This window comes from Elephantulus edwardii, unplaced genomic scaffold, assembly GCF_000299155.1.
Source record: "Elephantulus edwardii isolate Elephantulus edwardi_28Jun2011 unplaced genomic scaffold, EleEdw1.0 scaffold00029, whole genome shotgun sequence".
Lineage (NCBI taxonomy): Eukaryota > Metazoa > Chordata > Mammalia > Macroscelidea > Macroscelididae > Elephantulus > Elephantulus edwardii.
Window position 1 is genome coordinate 6,620,451 of NW_006399779.1, and position 25,215 is coordinate 6,645,665.

The 25,215-nt window shown below is 37.4% G+C and overlaps 1 pseudogene; it reads right to left on the reverse strand.

Annotated features, from left to right (window-relative positions):
* Nucleotides 1–12,775: 12,775 nt before the first annotated feature.
* LOC102870347 lies at nucleotides 12,776–13,869 on the reverse strand (annotated as a pseudogene).
* Between the last annotated feature and the right edge of the window lie 11,346 nt (nucleotides 13,870–25,215).

The following is a 25,215-nucleotide window of genomic DNA, read 5'->3' on the forward strand; positions in this document are numbered from 1 at the left end:
TTCAGCAAATTCTTCCAGTGTTCATTGTAAGCAAGGTTGTGTCATCTGCATAACACAGGTAATGAGTTATGATTGTAATGAGTCTTTCTCAGATCCTGAAGCCATTTTCTTCTTCATAGTGTCCAGTTTCTTGCAAGATTTTCTCAGCATACATATTAAATAGCTATGGTGAAAGAAGACAGTCCTAACACATACCTTTCTGGATTTTAAAAATGGAAATGCCATGGAAAAATGGAAATGCCTTCTGGCATTGTGGAAATGCCAAAAGACAATTTTATTCCACCCTACAGAGGTACTATATATAAGTGAAAAAAATGATTCTAAGGTAAAAAAATTGGCTTGTTTTTTAATTGTGTCCATTGCCTGGCTAAATTTTTATTTTATCTATGAAATATCTCATTTATAATGTTAAAAAGATATTTAAATTCTTTTTATAGTCCTTCTGATTTATCTCACTGGTGAAATTTTGTATATCCAAAATGCTACTCTTCCTTATATTTCTGACTCTTTATTTGTTCAGTGAAGGTTATTGTTGTTAGAGGTTGTGGTTAAGGCTCCAGTTCATAGCAGTGACCCAGGGACAACAGAACAAGGGGCTGCCTGCTCCTGCACCAACCTCTTGATCTCTGCTGTAATTAAATCTGTGGTTGCAATCACTGTGTTAATCCATCTCTTCAAGCATTTTCTTGTTTCTTGTTCACCCTCTACTTTACTTGGTGTCTTTCTTGATATCTTTCTCCAGGAATTGACCCCTCTTGAAAGCATGGCTTAAATACGTAAAACAAATGCTCACCAGCCTTGTCTCCAAACAGTCTATCTGCACTTCTCCGAAGACAGATTACTCTTTTGACAGTCCATGAGATATTCAATATTCTTTGCTAGTACTATCATTGAAAGGCATTATTTCTCCTTTGATTTTCCTTATTCATTGCTCAATCTTCACATGCCTATGAGGCTAGGATTTTGAAACTCCATCTCACATACTTTGGGCATGCAGCCAGGAGGAACTAGTTCTTGGAGAACGACATCATGCTCTGAATGGTGAAGGGACAGCACAGGAGAGGAAGACCCTGGATGAGATGGACTGACACAGTAATTGGGACAATAGGGGATAGGAGTGTCTGAGTCAGTGAGACTGACTCAAGATAGGGCAAGCTTCATAGCTGTTGTACATAGGCTTGTATGGGTCGCAGGTGACTTGACAGCACATAACAACAATAACATAAAGTAATTGAAAAAACCTTGACTTGGGTCAGGCACACCTTAATCTTGAAGGTGATGTATTTCTTCTTTAGCAATTTCAAGAGATCCTTGACAGCAGATTATCCAAACACCATGTGTCTTGATTTATTAACTACTGCTTTCATGACTGTTCAGTGTATATCCAATTAAAATTAGATATTGACAAATTTAATCTCTTCTCCATTTATCATTTATCATGGTGCTGGTTATTGGTCTCTTTGTGGTGATTTTTGTTTTCTTTATATGAAAGTGTAATCCATATTAAAGGCTATATTCTTTGATCTTTAAGTGTTTCTAATTATTTTCCTTTTCAGCAAGCAGAATTGTATAATCTGTTTATCCTTTGTTAATAAATCTTTCTCCAGTCCTGTTGCCACATTATTCTTCTTATAATACATCTTCCTGAATTATTTATTCATCATACAGATTAAATAAGTATTGTAGAAGGATACAACTCTGAACAAGATCTTTCTTGATATGAAACCCTGCCATACCCCCTTATTATCTTAAAAAAAAACCAAACCAAAACAGTTCTTTGGTTCATACACAAACTCTGCATGAGTTTAATTAGGTGTTTCCGAATCCTCATTCTTTGAAATGTTGTCCGTAATTTGCTCTGATCCACACAGTTGAATACTTTTACATAATCAGTTAAGCACAGGTAAGTATCATTTTGTTATTCTCTGCTTACAGTGAAAATCTATCTGAAGCCACATCATTGTTTGACATCCTTTCCTGAATTTCTATTGATGTGTTGTTTCAATCATGATTTAATTATCTTCACTAAATTTTTGTTTGTATGCTATTTTAATGCTATAGTTTAATATTTGTCTTATTCTGTGGAAAATATTTCTTAAGTTTGGGCACAAACAGGAATTTCTTCTAGTTGATTGGCCAGGTAGACAATTTTTAAATGGAGCTACTCCCTTTGCTGAAAGTCTCAGTCGGTATTCTATCAATTCAATGAATCTTGATTTTGCTAATGACGTCAGTTGAGCCTGGATTTCTTTTTCCAGGACGATTGATTTGTGACCATTGTTACTAACTCCTGAAATAGTTGAACACTGACCAATTCTCTTTGGTACAGTGACTATTTATTGTTTCCATCTTCTCTTGATGGTCTTTGTGCCATTTAATGTTTGACTCATTCCTCAATGTCTAATGTCTAAGGTATTTTTTTCCTTTTGGTTTTTGCACATGTCTTTATAATACTTTATCTTCTCAATGTTACCTTTCAAGTCTACTATTCAACTCATTTCCTTCAACTTCTTACTTAATCATTTTTTTCTAATCACTCTGATGGTCTAGTGGGTAGGAAGTTTCACTGTAAACTCAGAGGCACATAGTTTGAAGTAATCAACTACTCTGGAAGAAAGTTGGACAGTCGTCCCTGTGTTATTGATAATCAATGAAAACCTGCCAGAAGGTCAGCTATGAGTCACTTCCAACTCACCGCAGTGAATTATCTGATGTTCAATAGAAAGTTTTACCATCTCTTCTGACATTTATTTTATCCTTTTGTTTATATCCTTTTAGTTAGAGAAAAGTGCAAGGCTAGGCAGTGAATGTTTCCTTCTGATAAACATATTGTCTACAACTTGGAATAAAGTTGACTTTACCTAACAATAACATAAGCTAGACAATTTTTTTCACTCTTAAAACAATAAATAAGGATGACAGAACAAGAATTGGTGCCTTTGAATTGTGATGTTGGGAAAGAGTATTGAATATCCCACAGACTGCCTAAAGGACAAACAAATTTGTCTTGAAGGATGTGTGCTCTTAAAGACAATTATGGTAAAATTTTTAATAATTTAACTTAACTCTTACATCCCTTACACACAGTGGCTATAGCGATGGGCTGGAGAGTGTATGAGACTGAAGATGGCACAAGATAGGAGAGAGTTTACATCTGTTGTTCATGAGGTTGCCATGAGTCATACTGGGCTTAACACCCCCTAACAACAACAATAACTGTGATACATTGGGAGTATCTGGTGTGTTGTTGTTGGTAAGTACCATCAAGTAGAAAACACTCATTGAAACCCTGTGAACAACAGATATAAACCAAAACGTATACCCTTTCCTGGTAGCTCAGTGGTAAGAAATTACACTTACAGTAGTGCACAGGTATGTCATTTGAGTCCATCACTTACTTCACAGGACAAAGATGGGTTATCTTCTCCTGTATAATTTACTGCCTCTGCAAACACACTGGAAGGTGAGCTGTGAGGTTTTTTTCCTGACTCAACAACAACATAATTGTGCATTAAAAGTCTTGGCACCATAGTGGTTAAAGAATGTGACTGTTAACCATAAGGTTGGCCATAGAACCCACAAGCCTCTCCTTAGGAGAAAGATGAGGTGGTTTGCTTCGATAAGGATTTCCAACCTTGGAAACCTGATGGGCAATTTTTCTCTGACCTACAGGGTCACTGTGAGTCAGAAAGGAATGGATTTCAGTGTAATTGGCTTTTGTGGAATAGGTGTGTGGGTAGTCCTACTCTCTAGGATCCTAAAGAAGAAACATTGCACTGGGAGAATCTGCAATTAGGGAACTTTTAAAATTATTGAGGATTAATCCTGTCTCTTTGAAGACTAAGGTGTATCTGAGTCAGGCCATACTCTTTTCGATAACTTCCTATGCATCTGAGAGATGGACAATGAATAAGGCTGACAGAAGAAGAATTGATGCCTTTGCACTGTGAAGTTGGAGAAGAGCACTGAACATCTCGTGGATGGCCAAGAGAACTAACAGCTATGTTTTGGAGCGAGTGCAGTCGGAGTGTTCTTTGGAGGGAAGAATGATGAAGCTTCGCTTCACATACTTTTGGCATGTTCCTTCTTCTTGATGATGATTGTTGTCGTATCATTGAGCATGAATCATAGTGATCCTATAAACAAAAGGTCTGAAGCCTTTCTATGTCTATCAGCATTTATCAAAGTTCACAGAGTTTCCAGAGGTATGTTGTTTAGGAATTGGACGCCACTCCTACTTCCAAACCTGTCTTAAAGTGGGAGCTCCACCAAACACTGTCCACCATGGGTAACCATTATGGCATTTGACACCCCAAGGGCACAAGGTTTGACATCACAGCAACCCCAGGTTTCCTCAATACAGCACAGTAGCAGAAGAGTGCTATGCCTCTTAGAAGAACGTTCCTCCAAATATAACAACCCACTTTAAATACAAAGGTCCTTCCCAAAGTCTTGTTGACTCTAAAACATAAGCTTAAAGAAAAATAAAAGAATAACCAATCTAGTATGTTGTCATTGTTATGTGCCATTGAGTCACCTGCAGTGTATAGTGACCCTATATAGCTCTGAACCCTTCCCTATCCTGAGCCAGTCTCACTAATTCCGACAAACCAACCCCCATTGTCCCAGATACAACATCAATCCATCTCATCAGGGTCTTCCTCGCCTGCACTGCCCAACCACCCTTCTGAGCATGATGTCCTTCTCCAAGGACCAGTCTCTCTTGGACATGTGGCATGTTGCTAGGAGGTGCTATTGCTTAGAGAAGGACATGATGCTGGAAAGGGTAGAAGGTTGGTGAAGAAAAGGAAGACTGTCAACCAGGTGTATTGGCATGTTTACTGCTACGAAGGGCTCTTGTGTGTTGGGAAGGGTGAGGATGGCGCAGGATAGAACAGGATTCAGAACTTTTATTCATAGGGTTGCAATGAATCATACTCCACTCAACAGCACCTATCAACAACAACTATGCAATTTATGAGATTTTTTTGTATTTAAATTCACTACTTTGCCTATCATGTCAATATTGGGTTAATAGAAATTTTTTAGTGTTCGAATTTTTCTTCTATGGGCTTTTTATCCACATCATTTTTGTCATATTTCTAGTGTAAGCTTTAGACTTCAGAATATGTATCCTTAATTTATTCAATATATTAGAGTCACTATTTCCTCACTTCATGGTTCATACCTCATTCGTCACACTTTACTGTTCCTTTTAACATAATTTTTTCTTCCCATGTCACACTTTCTGTATTACATCTGAAACTTCAAAACTTCCACTTCATAGATGAAATAAAATGTGTAACTTAATTTACTTCTTTCCTTTCCTTATGGCTATTGTCATAGATTTTACTTCTGTACACATTATTAATAAACCAGTTTACAATGCTATTACTTTTCACTTTAACTGTCATTTTCTTTTAATAAAATTATGAGTGAAAAAAAGATGCATACATACACGTCCGTGTATGGTTACTTACTTAATTACAATTCCCTGTGCTCTTTATGGCTTTCTCAATATTTGAGGGTTTTTTCCTGGCTTCTTCAACCTTCAGCCTCTGATTGTGCCTGTGTGTAACATATCTATAGTTCAATATAGCCAAAGACCAATTTTCTCACTTTTCCTTTATCTGCCAATGTCTTCCCTTCACCTTTGCTTCTGGAGGATATTTTCACTGAATAATATATTAGGGGTTGATATCTTTTCTTAGATTTTCAATATTTTAAAAAACATACTTTTCTTATTTCCTAATGTTCTTTTTTCTATTAAGAACTATTTAGCATTTACGTTGTTATATCATTTTATGTATTCTGTCTTTTTTTTTAAAAAAATCAAATATGGCTACTTATATAAGTTAAATTTTTTTAAATCTTTCAGAAATTTGGCTGTGGTGTTTCATGCATTGGACTATTTCTTTTTCTCTTAACTGAAGTGTGCAGGATTTCTTAGATATCTAAATCAATGTTGCTTTTCCTTCTTAAACTTTATTTGGGGAGTTTTTAGTGCCCAAATTACTCCCCAGATATTTTCAGCTAAATTTTCTCTTTCTTTTCTTTCTGAATTCAAATCAAGTGTATATTGGGTTATTTTACAATTATTGCAGAAATCCTTGTTATTATATTTTTCTTTGTTGTTATTGTGTGCCAGCAAGTCAAACCCACTCATAACTGATCCTTCAGGGGGTTTCAGATGCAGTAAATTGCACAGAAGGAGATTGCCCATCTTTCTCCCACAGAACAGCTGGGAGATTTGAACCACATGCATTTGGGAGTGGAGCACAGCTAGGAGGGTATATTCTGCTGATGTAGACTCACATTTCTTCTTCTTCTTATACTATCTCTAATTTGGCAGTCAGGCACATCAAGTGGTTTTTGTTTGTTTTTTTTTTTATTTCAGTTATCATGTTTGTGGAATTATCCAACTATACCATTAATATCACATGCAGGCAAAATATTGCGGTAGATCATCTAAAATTAGCTAGAATGATGGTTTACAGGGAACTGTCAAAAGTTCAAGATAAGTTTAGAAGAGCTCATGGGACCAGAGATATAATTGCTGATGTCAGATGGATCATGGCAGAAAGCAAAGAATACCAGAATAATGTCTGCTTTATTCATTTTGCAAAGACATTTGACTGTGTGAATCAACAAATTACAGTTAACATTGAAAATAGGAATCACAGAACACTTAATGGTGCTAGTGTGAGACCTATACCTAAACTAAGAGGCTCTTCTACAAACAGAGCAGGATATCACTACATAGTTAAAAATTCAAAAAAGATGTGTGTTAGGATTGTATCCTCTCTGCATATCTATTCAATCTGTATGCTGAGCAAAATATTGGAGAAGCTGAGTTCTACGAAGAGAAATTTGACATGATACAACTTTGCTTGCTGAAAGTGAAGAAGATTTGGAGCTCCTGTCACAGAAGACCAAACACTATACAATCTTCAATAAGGGTTATATCTTAGCATTCAGAAAACAAATTCTTACCGCGGGATTGATAGATGGACCCAAGATTGAAATTGTTAACCAATTCATCTTACTTGGATTAAAAATCAACATCGTTGGTACTGGAAATTAGTTGATCATAAGATGTATTGTACTGAGAAAGTCTGCAATCAGGGACCTCCCTAAATTACTGAGGAACAACGATGTCAGTTGGGGAACTAAGGTATGACTAATTCAGGCCGTCATCTTTTTAATCACTTGCTTGATGACACTTAAGCACAAAATGACAATGCATTTGAGACCTGGACAATGAATTAGAGTGATAGGAGAATTAATGCCTTTGAGCTGTAATATTGGGGAAGTGTGGTGAAGATCACATACACTGTCAAAAGAGCAAACATTATGTCTTGGACATGGTACAGTCAGAGTGCAAAGATAATAAAAACTTTGCCTCGTGTACTTTGGGCATACTTTTAGAAGAGGCCATTTTTGGAGAGGGACATCGTACTCAGAAAGCTGGAGGGTTAGCAAAAGAGAGGAAGGTCTACAAGGTGGATTGACATAGTGACTGCAGTGATGGGATTAAGCATGTCAGAGATGATGAGGATGGTACAGGATAGAACTGGGTTCAAATTTGCTGTTCACAGGATCACTGTAAGCCATATTCTATTTGAAGGCATCTAACGACAATAACAACTATGGAGTTGATATCCAAGGCTGTAAACCTATATGAGAGGACTGCTCATCTTTCTCCTATCAGAGTATCTGGTGAATATGAACCACTCACCTTATGATTAACAGCCTGGTATGTTGAACACTATACTATGAGAATTAAAGAATTCTCATATTGTTGTTGGTTGCTATTTTCTGTTGGTAAACGCCTCTGATTTTTATTAAGATTCTTTTAAATTATTGGTTTATTTAAAAATATATTTATAATTACTGGTACAGTCTATTTATTCAGTATTGTTCTATCATGAATTTAGTTTCTACTTTCTGTTTGTTTAACTATGGATCACCCTTCTTTGAGTTTTCCTATTTTTTTGCATCTAATTCATTATGTATTTGCCTTGTGAATGATTATTTTTAATTTCTTTTTATGTCTCTTTGGTGGCCCACTGGCAAGAAGCAGTGATGCAATCCCAAAGACAAGCGGTTTGAATCCATCATCAGCTACTCCTCAAAAGAGGATGGGCGACCTTCTCCTGTGTGATTAACTATCTCTAAACCTCCGCCCACCCCCAAGAGAATCAGCTATGGGGCAGTTCCAACTCATTGGTATACAACAACAACATTTTTATGTAGAAAACAAGCTTCTTGTCCTTATCTGAAGAGTATTGATTTTTGTTATATTAGACGGCTTACTGAAGGTCTACCTTGAACATACTAGCCTTATAGCAAATCTGTGAAAAACTCAGGTGTTTACAAAGTTTATCTAAACTATTAGAATTTACACTCTAAACTCCGTGTTCCCACATGCTCCATGTCACAAGTTAGTTTTAGTTTTTATTGAGGAAGGACTGGGAAGCTCTGGTGGCCTAATTGTGCTGCCAACTTGAAGGTAGGTGGTTAGAATTCACCAGCTGTTCTAAGCAATGAGCAATCTCCTCCTGTGCAGCTTTCAGCCTCTGAAAACTTGTGGGAGATCAGTGATGAATTCCATCTCAACAGCCATGAGTTGAGTTGAGGTGAAGGAAGGCCTGAGCTGTCCTTACTCTTAGACACGAATATCATTCATAGATATGTTTTCTGGTGCCTCAACTGGAGCAAAAATGCTAGAGAAGGATATTAACAGAATTTAACAAGATCTCTGCATTAAACTGGGCCCTGAGAGCTCCTATTCAGTTTCAGCTCCAATCTTAATTCAGTCTCAATTACTGATAAGCCGTTTACCATCTCTCACACTCAGAACTCTGTGTGTGTGTGTGTGTGTGTGTGCGTGTGTGTGTGTGTAACTCAGCCCTCAGGCAAAAGTTCATGAGGCTTTGTCATTTTGCTTTCTTGGGCCTTTATCTGCACAGGCTTTTGTTTCATGATCCCCTACCTAGCCAATTTTGTAGAACTAAAACTAAACATTTTAGTTCTGGCCAGAGCTCTTCTAATCTCTGTCTTGTAGCTTTGAACTCTTATTCTGTGTGATGTTCAGATTGCTGACTTATAATAGAGCAATAAAATGTTTCTTTCACCCAGATGGATTTTGAGACTTACTTTGTGAATTTCCCTGGTGCTGTCAGTGGTTCATTTCCTGTCAACAGTTTTTTATGTCTTCTGTATAGTTTGAGAGTTGATTATGGCAAGAGCTTTAGTCTAGGACTATTAATGCCTCATTGCCAGAGGTTGAATTTTCTGCATCAAAATAATTTTGACATATTTTCTTCTATTTATTATAAAAATATGAGTTATACATACATATTTCTGCCTTTTGCAAATAGAAATTTGAAAAAAGGTAAAAATCTGAACAAAGATATCAAAGCAAAAACACATAAGCCTGTGTGTGGGAATATATATATATCTTTACATATTTATATATTTATACATAATATATATATGTTTAAAAATCTCAAATACATTTGCCATCAAATGGGGACAGAGTCATAGCTTCCTCTCCGACAAGTTTTCAGAAGTGTGGCTAGCAGAGGAGGAGATTGCCCATCTTTCTTTCATGCAGCAGCTAGTTGGTGTGAAACACCTAATTTTTGGTTGGCAGTACAATCCGCTACACATTAGGCCTCCAGAAATTATGCCTCTCCAGTGGTTCAAACAACTAGTAAGGCTCCTCCTGTGTGATATATAACCTCAAAAACCCAGTCAAGGGTCAGTTGTGATTCAACAGCAATGAGTGTGTGATAGATAGAAATACAGGTAGATAAATATTTGCAAAAGCCAGAAACCTGTCAGAAAAGGAAAACACAAATATTTGCTGTGAAAATGAGGGATAGAAATGTCGTTAGAACTGACCTATAGGTGACCATTTAGTGGGTTTTAAGTGACAGTTATCTCACTAGAGGAGGTTGCCCATCTTTCTCCCAAGGACCTGGCAAATTCAAACAGTGTGCTATGGGATTGTAGCAGAGATTCTCACCACTAAGCCACCAATGTTGTTAGGTGTCATCAAGTCAAAGATCTGAATCCTGTCCTGTGTCATCCTCACACTTCCTGACATAAGAGCCCATGTCAATATACCTGGTTGAGGGTCTTCCTCTTCTTGGCCAAACCTCCACCCTTCCCAGGATCATGTCCTTCTCCAAGGAATAGAACCTCCTAACCACATGCCCAATGTATAAGAGGTGAAGCCTCAGTATTCTTGCCTCCAAAAAGCACTTCGGCTGCACCCACTCCAAGACATCTGTTTGTTCTCTCGGCCATCCATGGACTGTTCAGTGATCTTCTCCAACACCACAGCTCAAAGGCACCAATTATTTTCCTGTCATCCTTATTCATCCTATTGTCCAGCTCTCAGGATGCACAGCAAGTGATTGGAAAGACTATGGCCTAAATCAGAAACACCTTAGACCTCAAACGAATGTAATTATTCCACAATAATTTGGAGAGGACCTTAACTGCAGATTTTTCCAGATGGGAGGAGATTAGTCTCCTAATCTTTCTGCTTTGGAGCAGCTGGTGGATTTGAACTGCCTGCCTGTGGGTTCGCAACAAAATTCCTCACCCATATACTAAATTTTGAATTATTTTCTAATCTACATATCCAATATGGTGTTGTTGTTGTTGTTGTTATGTGCCATCGAGTCGCTTGCGACTCATAGCGACCCTATGTACAACAGCCCTAAACTCTGCTCTGTCCTGTGCCAATCTTACTGTCTCTGACACACCCATCCCGATTATCCCAGTCACTGAATCAATCCACCTCATAGAGGGTTTTCCCCTCCTGTGCTGTCCCTCCACCCTCCCAAGCATGATGTCCCTCTCCAAGGACCGGTCTCTCCTCACAACATATCCAAAGTATGTTAGAAGGAGCCTCAGAATCCTTGCCTCCAAGGAGCCACCTGGTTTAACCCTTTCCAGGACGAATCTGTTTGTTTTCCTAGCAGTCCATGATATTCTCAAGACTCTTCTCCAGCACATATCCAATATTGCTTAAGATAATTCTTAACCATCTATAACATTCCATGGAGACAAATAGTTGATTTTTCTGTAATCTAGGATTATAATTCAGAGCTGTAATTTTTTTCCTCCTTTGTAACTAAGTTTTACATCCTTTTTACTGTTCTTTCAGGGACATTTGTGATTTAATTCTTGCTGTCAGTTACCCTGGAGCGCAATGCATATAGTTGTCTCATGAGAAAGAAATTACATATCTACGAGGGAAACCTACAGTGGTGAATATGACTTATCACTCAAACCTCAAACTCATTGTTGTCATATTAGAACAGACTCTGAACGGACTGACCTTCCATTTGGACTTATAAAGCTAAAGATCGCACAGATGAGACGGTCTGTTTTTCATTTATGGAACTACTTTCTCTATAAAAATCACAAAGAGGGATGTCCTACTCCACCTGAACAGTGGGACCACAGAAGAGCTGGTCACCTGCATTTGTGATGATTATAACCATGAAATCTCATGTGCTGCTTTAACTCTGTAAAACTGGTATTTTGATGGGCCCTAATAGAGTCAACCACAATATGTTCATTAATTATTGTTGTTTGGTTTTGTATTACCTTATATTTCATCCTCCCCCCCCGCCCAGCCTCGTTTTATTTAAAGTAACAAAAAAGCTGGAAAATCCACTTTATATTATACATTGCTATTCATTTTAAGTGTTCTAAAATTTAGGAGGGAATAAGTTTTGCATTTATTTGGTAATCCATGTAACTAACAAAATATTCTTCATACTGAATATAAACATGGAGAAAATTAAATTTCTTGAACTTTGAGGTGATTTTTAATCTTGTCCTTTGTGTAGCATGTACCATGTCTTAGCACAGGGAGGTGGTGCTGGCTATTCAAAGTCTACTAAGTATTCATCTCAGGATATAGATCCTTGTTGCAGACCAAGGGTAAAGTATTTTTAGAATTATTAATGATGAGACAGGCAACCAGAAATGAGATAAAACAGAGTGTAAAGACAGGGGGGCAGTAGTTTCATCACTGAAGGAAAGGATTCCAGCTTCCCTGTATCTTTATTGAAAATTATCAGGAAGTAAATCACAAAGAGAATTCAATGCAAATGAAACCAAGCTCTTTCTATTGAAAGCCTTCTGCTTGAGGGAGGGTTCAGCAAATACAATGCTAAAATCCTTAAGGTATTGCCTTGGTGCCTCAGGGTGAATTCCAGCTTGGCCCACAGCTCCCCCACATCCTGAAATAACATTTGGTTTATCACAAATATTTAGTATTGGCTTTCCATAGATCCTCCTGTCCTAAAAGGTAGCATACAAAGAGGTGGGGTTTTTCTGTTTTCTTTTCTTTTAGAAATTGAAATGCATGGAGATACATTTAAAAATAAGGGATGGCCAAATGCTTACTATGGTAATGACCCTAAGGGATTCCAGTCCTGTGAATCTTTACCCATCATCAGGGCTTGAAAATTGAACTAGCAATGTTTCTATTAGCACGTGACTTCCTAACACTGCAACACCACAAGACTCTTTCAGATTAACCTAAATGTAAAAGCTTTACCTTTTTCACACCAAATGCTAAAACATAGAAATTACCTGCCAATTATATCCCTTTAATCTACATAATTTTTATTCTAAATGGAAGTTTATAAGATTTGTCATAGAGGCTTTATTACTCCTCAAATCACACACAGTAGCTTACTTAGAATGAAGGTTTAAGAATGTATTTCCATGACGTCTCTATTTAACTCTTGAACTTAAACTTGATCCACTGATTTGAACCTCAGACTTCAAGGATGGCTTACTGAAGCAGATGTGATAGCCTAATTCTTCCAAAGATGGTTTAGAATCAGCTGTAGTAAATTGAGTTGCATCCTCTATTTCTTTCTTCACTTCCAAATAAATTTCTCTTGTTTTTTCAACACTGGCAAGGTTATTGTTTACCATTCTGTCCCTGAGAAGCATAATAGGATCACTCTTACTTCTTTGTGAATTTCTTCTCGTGTGTGGTTACTGACTCCAGGGTCCCTCATATTTTACCCCTGATAATGGTAAGTCTGCTTTTCCATCAGTATGGGCCCCTTTCCAGGCTTGCAACAGACCAAAGTTGCAAACTTCAGAGCCTTCTGGACACACAGGACACCCATCCCAACAACTCATATCTCAGGAATAAAATCTCTCTTGGAGTCAGCGCTGGCTGGTGCTCTGTCCGTCGATGTTCCCAGTCCACAGTGGTGGTTCTCACAGATGAAAATAACAAGGTGATTTCTACAAAGCTGCCATGCTGTGAGCTTCCTATATCTGACTGATTAACAGCTCCATCCCCATAGAGAGTCAAACAGATCACATCTTTCCCATTGTGCTTGGAGGCCAGAGCAAGGCCAGCTCCCATTGGTGCCTGAGCCTCACCAATATCACTGTCCCTATAGAAATTCTTGGCATCAATCCTTTGTGTCTAGCACAACCTTCTCTTCATCCTGTTAGGTCTGTGACAGACAGATCCCAAGTGAGGGTAAAGCCATGAGTCTGGTAGGCTGTGGGCTTGATACCAACCTTGAGTCTCACACACTGCATGCTTTTTGACCATCACACAAATGGCAGAAGCCTCTAATAATTTTCTGTTTATACAAATCTTCCTATAATTCCATCCCTTGGACAGTCTCAGTTGTAATGGGGCGGGGGGATGGAGGGTTCTTCTAGTTGATGAAGATCACATTCCTTAATTTTAAATGTACCATAATTTGCAGAGTTATAGGATGTCACCAGCACTCTGCTAGCAGGCTCCTGAGTGGCACCTGGCAACATGTGATAGACAGCAGTGATCATCTTCCTCATGGAGCACAGGACAGTGACAGAAGCAAAGAGGGGACGGTCTTGATGTCCCTGAGTCTCCTTAATGTGTCTGAGGCAGACGTAACACCTAAATTACAGCCTATTTGTCATTGTTTTAAAAGAAGATATGTTGACTACATCTATCAGTTCCTATCCCGTTACCTTACCTTATTCTTCACAAAAGCATTTATCACTACCTGATATATTAAAATCTATTTTTGTTGTATCCATAGCATCTAGCCCTTCAAAGAATTCATAACTTAAGAAAACTTAACATTTGGAGCTTTTAGACCTCTTTACAGTGCTGATGAGCAATAATGTCAGTCTAAAGACTAAGGTGCATCTGATCTAGGATATGGTCTTCACAGTCACTTGCTATGCATCAAAGAGCTGGACAAAACCTGACCAAAGATGGCAGAAGAATTGATGGTTTTCACTTGTGGTGCTGGAGAAGAGTATTGAACATACCATGGACTGCCAAGAGAACAGTTCTGTTCTGGAGAGGGTGAAACCCAGCTGCTCTTTGGAGGCAAGAATTTTGAGGTTCCTTCTCACATACTTTGGGCATGTAGTCAGAAAAGTCCAGTCTTTGAAGAAGGATATCATGCTTGGAAGGATGGAGGGACAGTGTAAGAGAGGGAGACCCCCAGATGAGATGGATTGGCATGGGGGCAATGAGGGTAGGTATGTCAGAGACAGAGAGATTGGGTCAGGATAGAGTAGGGCTTAAAGCTATTATGCAATAAAGTAGCTATGAGTCATAGACAACTTGATGGCATGTAATAACCACAACAGTCTCCACCAAAATAAATCCATTACTGAGTGGCGGGATGATGGGAAAGTAAATGGGAAAGATCTGGTGTGAAAAACAGTGTATACAAACTTTGTAAGCAAAACAGTATAAAACAAAAATTTGTTTAAAAAAACAGTAAGGAAACGTATTCAACCAAGTAGAATCATTACTGGATGCTTACTAGAGTGGAAAAGTAAGGAGAGAGGAATCAAAACCAATAGAGGTAAAATAAAGACAAAGGCAATATACATTAAGGAATTGGTCAGACATTTAAATGAATGAAATACATTAATCAATTATAACTAATGTTATCAAATAAATGTATATAAATGAGGGACTGGAATTGGAGTTATAATGGTATAAAGTGTACATGATTGATAAAATAAAAATCAGTTATGATTTGTAAGCTTTCACTGAAATGAAAAAAAAATAAAGATGATGAATCTAAAAAAATCCATTGCAAATAAATATTCCTAAATTTTGTTAATATTTAAGATAGTTAAGCCATAATACTGTATAAAATATATGATTGAGGAGCTATGAATGAAGAAGAATTGGTCATCAGGATAAGAGGAAGATTCATTGATAACCTTTCTTATGCAGATGATGTAATCTTGCAGAAAGTGAAGAAGACTTGAAGGACTTACTGAAGAAGATCAAAGACTACAACCTTCAATATAGATCAACCTAAATATCAAGAGAAACAAAAGTTCTCCCAGGAAACAACATAGTACATGGCTAAAATATGGCAGGTTTTAATGGTTTCATATCATTGTGTCTACAATTAGCACCCACTGTCGCAGGATACGTTGCATTGGGAAAAATTCACTGTTAAAGACCCTGTAATGTACAAAAAATAAGGTTATCTCTTTGAAGGCTAAGCTTCACTTGATTATGATATTTTCAGTTGCTTCACATGCATGAGAAAGTTGGACAATGCATAAGGAAGACCAAAGAAAAAATTATGCCTATGTATTTTGGTATTGGTGAATAATATTATATGTACTTTGCCTGTCAAAATAACAAACAAATCTATCTTGGATTTAGTCCAACTGGGGTGCTCCTTAGAGATAAGAAGGGTGTAATTTCAATTTGCATATTCATCCATATTGCTCAAAGTTTCTAGTCCTTGGGAAACCACATTATGTTTGGAAAAGTAGAGAGTCAGTAAAGGAGAGGGAAACTCTCAAAGAGATGAATTCCTGTAATGACTGCAACACCAAGTTCGAGCATGCTGGGGTTTGTTAGGATGGGACAGGGGATGGCCAAGTTTCAATGTGGGGTGTAGTCAGTTCAATGGCTTCGAACGACAACAATACATAGCCATTAAAATTAATTTCATAAATGTCATATAGTCTACTTTTAAGTTAGAACATTGAGAATTTGTTCATCTAGAATTTCACCTTGCTGCTATTATAGAAAAACATTCATAGATTTACTAACATTTATTCTTCTAGGGGGTATAGCACTGGTCTGTGTGTTGCTGTACAGAGGTAACTCGTGGTTGCTGTGATGCTGAAGCCTGTGACAGTGATGTGCCAGTCGTGGTAATGGGTACCCATGGTGGACAGTGTTGGCTGGAGCTTCCCGACTAAATCAAGCCTGGAAGCAGGAGCGGCATCCACTTCCAAAATGGCTTGCCTCTGGAAACTCTATGTAAGAACAGTGCTCAGGCTGTTCGTTCATAAGGTCGCTATGAGTCATCTACGACTTGACGGCATTAAACAACAACAACACAACAACATTTTTATTTATGACTTCAGAAAGTGTTTTATTTAGATTGAGTATTCTACTGATAATTTTAATTAATAATTTTATTGCAAATGTATGTAATCATTTATTACAATTTCTCTAGGCTTAGCGTTGTTGTTATGTGCCATCAAATCATCTGCTACTCCTAATGACCCTATGTACAATAGCTCTGAACTCTGCCCTATCCTGAGCTAATCTCACTGTCTCAGGTACTCTTGCCTTGATTAACCCAGTCATTGTGTCAATCCATCCCATCAAAGGTCTTATCACTCTTAGTGGAATGATATTTGGATGTTGTTGATTGCCATCAAGTCATGGACGACTCATAGCGACCCTATGAACAAAAAAATCTAATGCCTTTCTATAACTATTGTAGTTTCTCCAACTTCATAGAGTTTCTATAGGCATGTGGTTTAGGAAGTGGATGCCAGTCCTGCCTCCAAATCTCTCCTACAACTTGGAGCTCTACCAAACACTGTTCATAATGGTAAACCATTATGGTATTTGATACCCCAATGGGACAAGGTTCAACATCATGGCAAACCCTAATTACCTTAGTATAACATATTGATAAGGAGTGTTTTATAAAGTAGAAGAATATTCTTCCAAAATATAGCAACACTAGCCTCACTTAGCTTAAGTGTTGTCAAGTTGAATACAACTAAAAGCAACCTTATGAAAAAAGACCTGAACTCTATGACTAATGTCATTTCTTTATAATTTATAGTATATTATTAATTATTGATTTTTTAATAATTATTGATAATGTTTCTGTTTCTAGTCATCAGTGCCCTAAGTGATCGCATAATAGATTCCCACATGTGTTCATGAATTTAGGTTTGATCTGCACGATCGCCTTTGGCACTGGCATTCTCTGAGCACCAGATAATGCTCTGTTCTTTGATTACCATCATGCTGGGTTTTAGGACATTTTCTGGAAATGGTGAGCACATGCACCAGCAATTTGACATTTAATCAGGATTACTGTCTTTTTCAAATACTACTGCTTCTTTAGAGGGAATTGTTTTTATCAGTCAGTGTACCTGTTGGTTTTGCCTCGGTCATTAGAGCAAGTAGTCGACCAGGATCCATCACAGATTCCCAGGAACCTCCATGGGTATAAGAATTGATCAATGATTTATCCAGTTTATATTTTTACTAATAACTGAATTTTATGGTAATTATTTGAGAATGTTCTCAACCAGGCTTGGAACCAAACATTTTTTTTTGTCCCTAAGATTCTGTTATATAATTAACCTTGATCTATATGGTTAGTTTTTCTCATAGGATAAATTCTTCATTCACTCTATGCTCATTCAGTTATTCAAATTTATTTTATGTTAATCTAGTTCTTTAAACACTCTCTTCTACCAGCTCATTAAAATATAGTGACAACCCTAATTCCACAGCATAACTATTATTTTATTGCTAGACAGTGGATACCTCGCATTAGAAATGAAAACTATGTAAAGGCATTTGACTGTGTGGATCACAACAAACTGTGGCTAACTCTGAGAAGAATAGAAATCCCAGAACACTTGATCATAAAGCCTATATTTGGACCAGGAGACAGTTATCAGAACAAAACAAGGAAACACCACATAGTTCAAAATCGAGAGGGATGTACTCCACGGATGTGTTATATATCCATACCTTCTCAGTCTGTATGCAGAACAGATCATCCAGGAGGCTGGGCTCTATGAGGAGGAATGTGGTATCAGGATTGGAGGAAGACTCATCAAGAATATGCATTAAAACAAACAAAACCAAAAAAACCAAAACAAAACAAAAGAGAATATGTGTTATGCAGATGACACAACCCTGCTTGCTAAAACTGAGGAGGACCTGAAACACTTGCTGCAGAAGGTTAAAAACTGCAGACTTAAATATGGATTGAAGTTCTACATCAAGAAAACAAAGATTCTCACCACTGGGCTGATAGGCAGTATCATAAAAGATAGTGAAAAGATTGAGATTGTTAACAGCTTCAGTTTGTTTGGCTCCATAATCAACACTCTTGGTACCAGTAACCAGGAATTAAAAAACAAACAAACAAATTGCATTGGGAAAGTCAGCTGTCAGGGACCTCTTGAGTGTTGAAGAGCAATGATGTCGGTCTGGAGATTAAGGTGTGCCTGACCCAGGTCATAATATTCACAATTACTTATTCTACATCAGAAAGCTGGACAGTGACTAGGGTTCATAGAAGAATTGATGTCTTCAAGTTGTGGTGGTGGAAAAGAGTATTGAATATACCATGGACTGATAGGAGAACAAACAAGTTTAACCTGGAGAGGGTGAAACCAGGCAGCTCCTTAGAGGTAAGGATTCTGAAGCTTTATCTGACATACTTTGGGCATATTGCAAGGAGGGACCAGTCCTTGGAGAAGGACATCATGCATGAGAAGGCAGAGGACAGCACAAAAAAGGAACACCCTCACCGAGATGGACTGACTCAGTGACTAGGGTAATGGAGCCATGTGTGTCAGAAACAATAAGGTTGGCTTAGAGTAGAGCAGGATTCAGAGGTATTGTACAGAAGGTCACCATGCATCATAAACAACTCAATGGCATACTACACCTCCAATGTTATTTCCATTATTTGAAATTGTTTCTTTAAGACAGCTTCTCTGAGTGTGGGTTACTTGGACAAATATTTGAAATATTTTTGCTATCTTATGTATTTGAAGACAGGCACTCCCACCTAATTCTGTAATCACAGACAATTCAAGTCCTAATCTAAAGACAGTAATCATTTTATTAAATTTTCTATGGTAAAGTAACTGCCGTTCTTCAAATATATCTTCATGGCTCAGAAATAATAAATTATGCTCATAATGTGTCACATCACTAAAACAAACTGAAAACCTTTTTTTAACATTAGTCTTGTCAACCTCTTGTTACTATCAATTAAAAGTATCCTTGCCTTTTCCCAGCAAAGAATACTCAGAAAAGGCATAGGGATGAGAGAACTTTTTATTAGAGCGAATACAAAATGAGAAAAAAGATTTACTTAGAGTAAGTAAAGAGATTAAGGTTTTTGTTGGTTTTGTGTGTACTTCTGAGTCAGAAGTGACCCATAGCTGAGCCTCTAGCAGGTGTCAGAAACAGTGAACCACATGAGAGGAAACTGCTCATCTTTCTTCAATAGAGCAACTGGTGGATTTTAACTGTCTGCCTGGGCATTGGCAGCACAAAACCAGCGCTCCAGGTACCAGTACAGCAGCTGTGCAAATTGATGGAGGATACAGCCTATGAAAAATACTATTTCAAAAAGACATTTTGAAAGGTATATTCACAGCTTATGTTAGGGGTGTGGGATAGGGCTTCACTTAGTATAAAAGCAGGGCTTTCTTGGAAAAGGAAGAACTATGCAAATCAACTATACAAGACTCTCAACAAAATGGATTGACGCGGTGATGATAAAAATGCACTGACATATCTCAGAGATGATGAGGATGGCACAGGATAGAGCAAAGTTCTTACACATTGTTCATAGGCTTACTGTCACTCTTGCTGGACTGTAAGCTCATGATAACAGCAATAATACAAATCATGGGACACATACAGCTGGTGTAAGATAGAATATGCCTGGTTAAATGTCTTCTGCAGCTCTATCATCGTGTGGCATGCTCTGTAGGCTTCTGTTTCATGGTTACATCTCTGGAAGGTCATAGAGTAATCCCATTTTTTTTTTTTGTCCTGTACATATGTGGATCCTGAAACTCTTGCTTATAACTTAAACCAAGAACTGTTAGCAAAGCTAAAAGTTGTCCAGAAATAAAACCTGGAGCTGCCCATATTAGTTGAATTTGAAGGCTGCTTAAGCAGGGTATGCATGGAGCTTATGGAAAAAGATTGTGACTGATGTCCTTCATCACAACTGTCTTAGGGTGCTATCTTAGGGGCAATAGTAAAGAAATGTAGTTTTGTTTGGCAAATCGTGCAAACAGGAAAATAGGAGACATAGGAAAACTTGCAGTCAGAGCCATTTCTTCCCAGAGTTCAAAGACTGTCACAAGTTTAGCAATATGAATTGCTAGAAACTATTCAATGATTGTTTTTTTAAAAAAAAGTCTTTCCTACAAGATTACAACCAGTAGTCTGAAAGGTCTTTTGATTAAAAACAAAAAAAAAAACAAAAAAAAAACCAAACAACTAGTAGAATTGGTACCATAACTAGCAGTTTAAACAAAAGGTAAAACTTCAAGAAAGATATTGTGTTTATTAATATTACATAGTTGGTGAGTCAGAGGTGAAAATTAGAAGATATTTTTCTATTACAAGGTGTAAGATATAGTTGTTGTTAGGTGCCACAAGTAAGATACAATAGCAACACTATCAGTAACAGACCTGGACACCATACCTCAAAGATATCAATTCTTCTTGCCATCCTTATTCATTGTCCAGCTATTAGCTGATTGATGATTAAAAAGACCATGGCCTGAATCTGTCTTACTTTAGTCCTCAAACTGATATCATTGCTCCTTAATGATTTGAAGAGGTCCCTGACTGAAGACTTTCCCAATGCAATACATCTCCAGATTTCTTGTCTCCTGGTACTAAAGGTGTTAATTGTGGATCCAAGTAAGATAACAGTTTCCATGTTTTCTCATGATGTTGCCTATTAGTCCAATGGTGAGAATTTTTGTTTTCTTGAAGTAAAGATGTAAGGGGGTGGGATAATTATTAGGCTAATTAAAATGGCCACCTTTATGGTTCTAAAAAGGACCATTTCTAGGTTCATCCTGAAAGAAATGTTGTGAGTGACAAAATAATATCCATGAGCAATCACCAAAGATGACAGAAGAAGATGTCATTGAGTTGTGGTGCTGGAGGAGAGTATGAATATACCATGACCACCAAAGGAACTAACAAATATGTCTTGGAGAGAGTAAAACCAAGCCTCACCTTGGAGGTAAGCATTTTGAGGCTCTGTCTCACATTGGGAATGTTGCCAGGAGGGACGAGTCCTTGGAGAGGGATAGTATGCTTGGAAGGGTGGAGGGACACTGCAAGAGAGGAAGAGCCTGAATATGTAACTGGGGTAATGAGTTGTAGGTGTGTCAGAGACAGTGAGATTGGCCCAGAATAGAGCAGGGTTCAGAGCTATTACGCATAAGTTCACTATGAGTCATAGTGGACTTGACAGCACATAACAGCAACAGACAAGGAAGAGCTCTTAATACTACTATCATTTAAATATATGCACTAAAATCTAGAGTAAAAGAGGAGGAAAGAAAAGATGTCTATCAACTTTTGCAGTCTGAAATCAAACATGCAACCAAGATTCATTAATAATAATAATTGATGACTGGAATGCAAAAGTTGAGAAGGAAGAAGAATCAGTAGTTGGAAAATGAGGACTTGGTGACAGAAATGAGGCTGGAGAAAGAATAATAGAAATTTGTAATATCAATGATTTCTTTATTGCAAATATATTTTATAAAAAAAAAAAAAACACTGATTATACATATGGGCTTCACCTGTTGGAGTACACAGAACTCAGATTCTGTGGAAGGAATTGTTGGAGAAGCTCAATATCAGCTGTGAAAACTGGGCCAGGTGGACTGGACCATAAGCTACTCATGTGCAAGTTCCAATCTAACAAATGTAATGAAAAGGAAACAATTGATGAAAATTAAAACAAATCCACAAGAATTAAAATGACCTTGAGTCTATCCCATCTGAATTTAAAAACCATCTCAAAACAGGTTTGAGACATTGGGTACTAACAAATGAAGACCAGATGAGCTGTGAAATATCAAGAATATCATCATCCTTGAAGAATGCAGGAGGTCATTTATTACAAAGACAGAAGATGAAGAAAAGATTCTGAATATTTCATCAAAATGCCAAGAGGTCAAAACAAAAGGAAGAAATCAGAAAGTTAAAGAGTTTAACAAATTATTTCAAAGGGCAGCTCAGGAAAACAAAGTGAAACTTCATAATGAAATGTGTATAAATGAAATTAAGAGAATAGGTAAGCTTTTCAAAATAGGATTTGCACTTAACTGAGCTTCTGTATTCTGATTCTGATGTATAGAATCAAATTTCTTTTGTGCTTAAAACATAATTGTTATTCAGTTTGAAGTACATGAGTCTTTATTATTTAATCTTTGTTGGCAGACTATGTGAAAAACCAAATCATAATTAGAATGCTGTGTAGAATCTGAACAAGGAACAGCAAATGAACAGAATTTTAATTACCATCAGGTTGATGTAATTTAATAATCCATCTGTACAACATGGATAGTATTATTAATAATTTGCTAATGATCTTCCCTTTCTTTGGGATGTTGGTTGCATAGATATTCCATTCATTTGGCTTTGTGCTGCCTCCTGGCTGATTGGCCTGCTTTGTTTATTTCTTTGTTGGTTTCTTTGCAAATGATGACTTCAGTCAAGAGCACACAATCTTTGCACAACATAAGTAAGTAGCTCCTTTCCAAGGCATTTTTCATCTCTCGGCTCTCATTTATTCAGTGTTTATGCTATTGCTATCAAATGGAAGTCTCAGTCTTCTTATTTTCATTATTATTGGTTGACCTGTAGGTGAAGATGGTTTTTGACCTTCACAATCTTCATTTAGAAAATGTAGATGATAATGTTATCTTTCTTGTGTAGTTTTTGAGAGCCTTAAAAAAATAATAGTCTTTAAAATTATTTGACAGTCTGTCTACCACAAAGTGTGGACTCAGAAAACATTTTAAAAAACTCTAACTGCCCTAATATTCAGTATTCCCCTGTTGTCACCTAAATAAGTACATAAATGAAACTTTAGCATAACAATTCTCTTCATAATAAATTAGACTTGATTGTACTTGTCTGATAAGTTATCCCTCACAATGTCATGTAGTAGCGGTGTAAAGGTGGAGGGGGAACCAAAAAAACCCCAAAACCCAAACACAGGCACAGTAATAAAACCCATTGTCTTGGATTCAATTCTGACTAATGATCTACCAGACAGACTGAAATTCCCCATCAAACTGGGAAGGCTGTACATCTTTACAGAAGCAGACTGCTTCATCTTTTTCCCCCAAAGCACTTGGTGGGCTTGAACTACTGACCTTTAGGCTAGCAGCTAAGTGTTAAAACACCACTGTGCCATCAAGATTCCTCTGTAGAAATGAATGATTAATTAGGTTCTACTGAAAAACCTCTCCCATTGCTGTGGCATCACAATCGAATTATAACTGGTCTTTTAGTGGGATTTTAGAGGCTTTAAATCGCACAGGCTGTGATCAATTAGTTGTAGCCTCCACTGCGCTCGGACCAGTCAGGGAGCTCTGATGGCCTACTGGCAAGAAGCTACGCTGCAATTCCAGAGGCAGAATGTTCCATGGACTAAGAAAGGTCAGTGTCCTCCTGTGTGATTAATTGCCTCTAAAAACCCACAGGAGGGTCAGATATGGGTCGGTTCCAACTCTAGAGTAAACAACAACAAATCACAATAGATGAGCTAGCCCACCTTACTCTCTCAGAGAGCTGGTGAAGCGGCTTTTGGTTGGCAGCACAAATCATTATCACTAGATTACAAGAGCTTCCTTTTAATCCCAATGATCTTTAGAAAAAATATTTGGAAATGACTAAACTGTACTTTCAAATGCATTTGGAAGTTGAAATCTTAGATCTCTATTTTGAAGAGTAAGGCAGACTAATTAGAATAAAGCACAGAAATGTTGGTTTGGGTTTTGTTGGGTGTTTTTTTTTTTTTAAATGACAAAATACATTGTACATGATAAGTAGCAGTGTTAAGAGAAGAGTGGTCATTTTCTAGACCAAAGAACAACAAAAGTGGCAGTGGGTTTTCCTTGTTTTGGTGAATGTACACATTTCACAAATGTCTGTGTAGCTTTGAGTGATTACTTGCTTCTTTACTAATGAAATCACCTGGCAGTCTAACAACCTAACAAAACAAAGAGCTCCAGTTGTTAACGCCTTCGGTTGACATCTCTTGAAAAAGACTCTCCCCTACAGAAATTATAAAGTGGCATTATTCTTGCGTCCCTCTATACATTATGCAGCTACAGGTAGCTATAGGTTAATGAATCAACAAGTCACTTATCCAGCATCCACTTTTCAGTAGCATTGCTTTAAATTATCTCTCATTTGAATTATTGAACAACTCTACCAGAAGCGCAGTAAGGATTATTAGTCAATCTTTTCTACAACAGGCATGGTTAGAAGGTTTAATAGTTTGAACTTAAAATTATGTCTTAGTTATGTAAATGCTTGTGATCTATCATTTGTTCATGAAATGCTTCATGAAACTGGGAGACTGAAATAAGACTTCAGCTTTTCAAAAACTAAATCCTGTATTATAAGGAGAAAGCAGCTATGGTGCTTATTGGGTCCCTAACAACCGTTACATAGCCTTACCTGTTATCAAGTGGATTCTGACTCATAGGGACTCTCCATCCAGTTTCCAAAACTAAATCTTTACAGAGAGACTCTCCATAATTCTGCCTTGACCTTTTGGTAATTAACACAACACAAATCCCACCAAACAACCAGAATTTCTTAGCAAACCATGAATATCCATTGTCTTCAAGTTGGAACCAACTCATGGAACCGTCCAGTGGGTTTTCCAAAACTGTCAATAGCACGTGATAAGATTGCCCATATTTTTTTTAAAATTTTTAAAAATAATTTTAATGAATATTTACAGAAAATTTGGATTTCCATTCATTCATCGCTGCACTTCTCTACCCCCGAACTGCCGATATTTTAACCCCATAGCGGCCGCTGGATTTGAACTGCCAGAAAGGTATGGCGTTTGGGTTAGCAGAACAGCTCCCTATGGA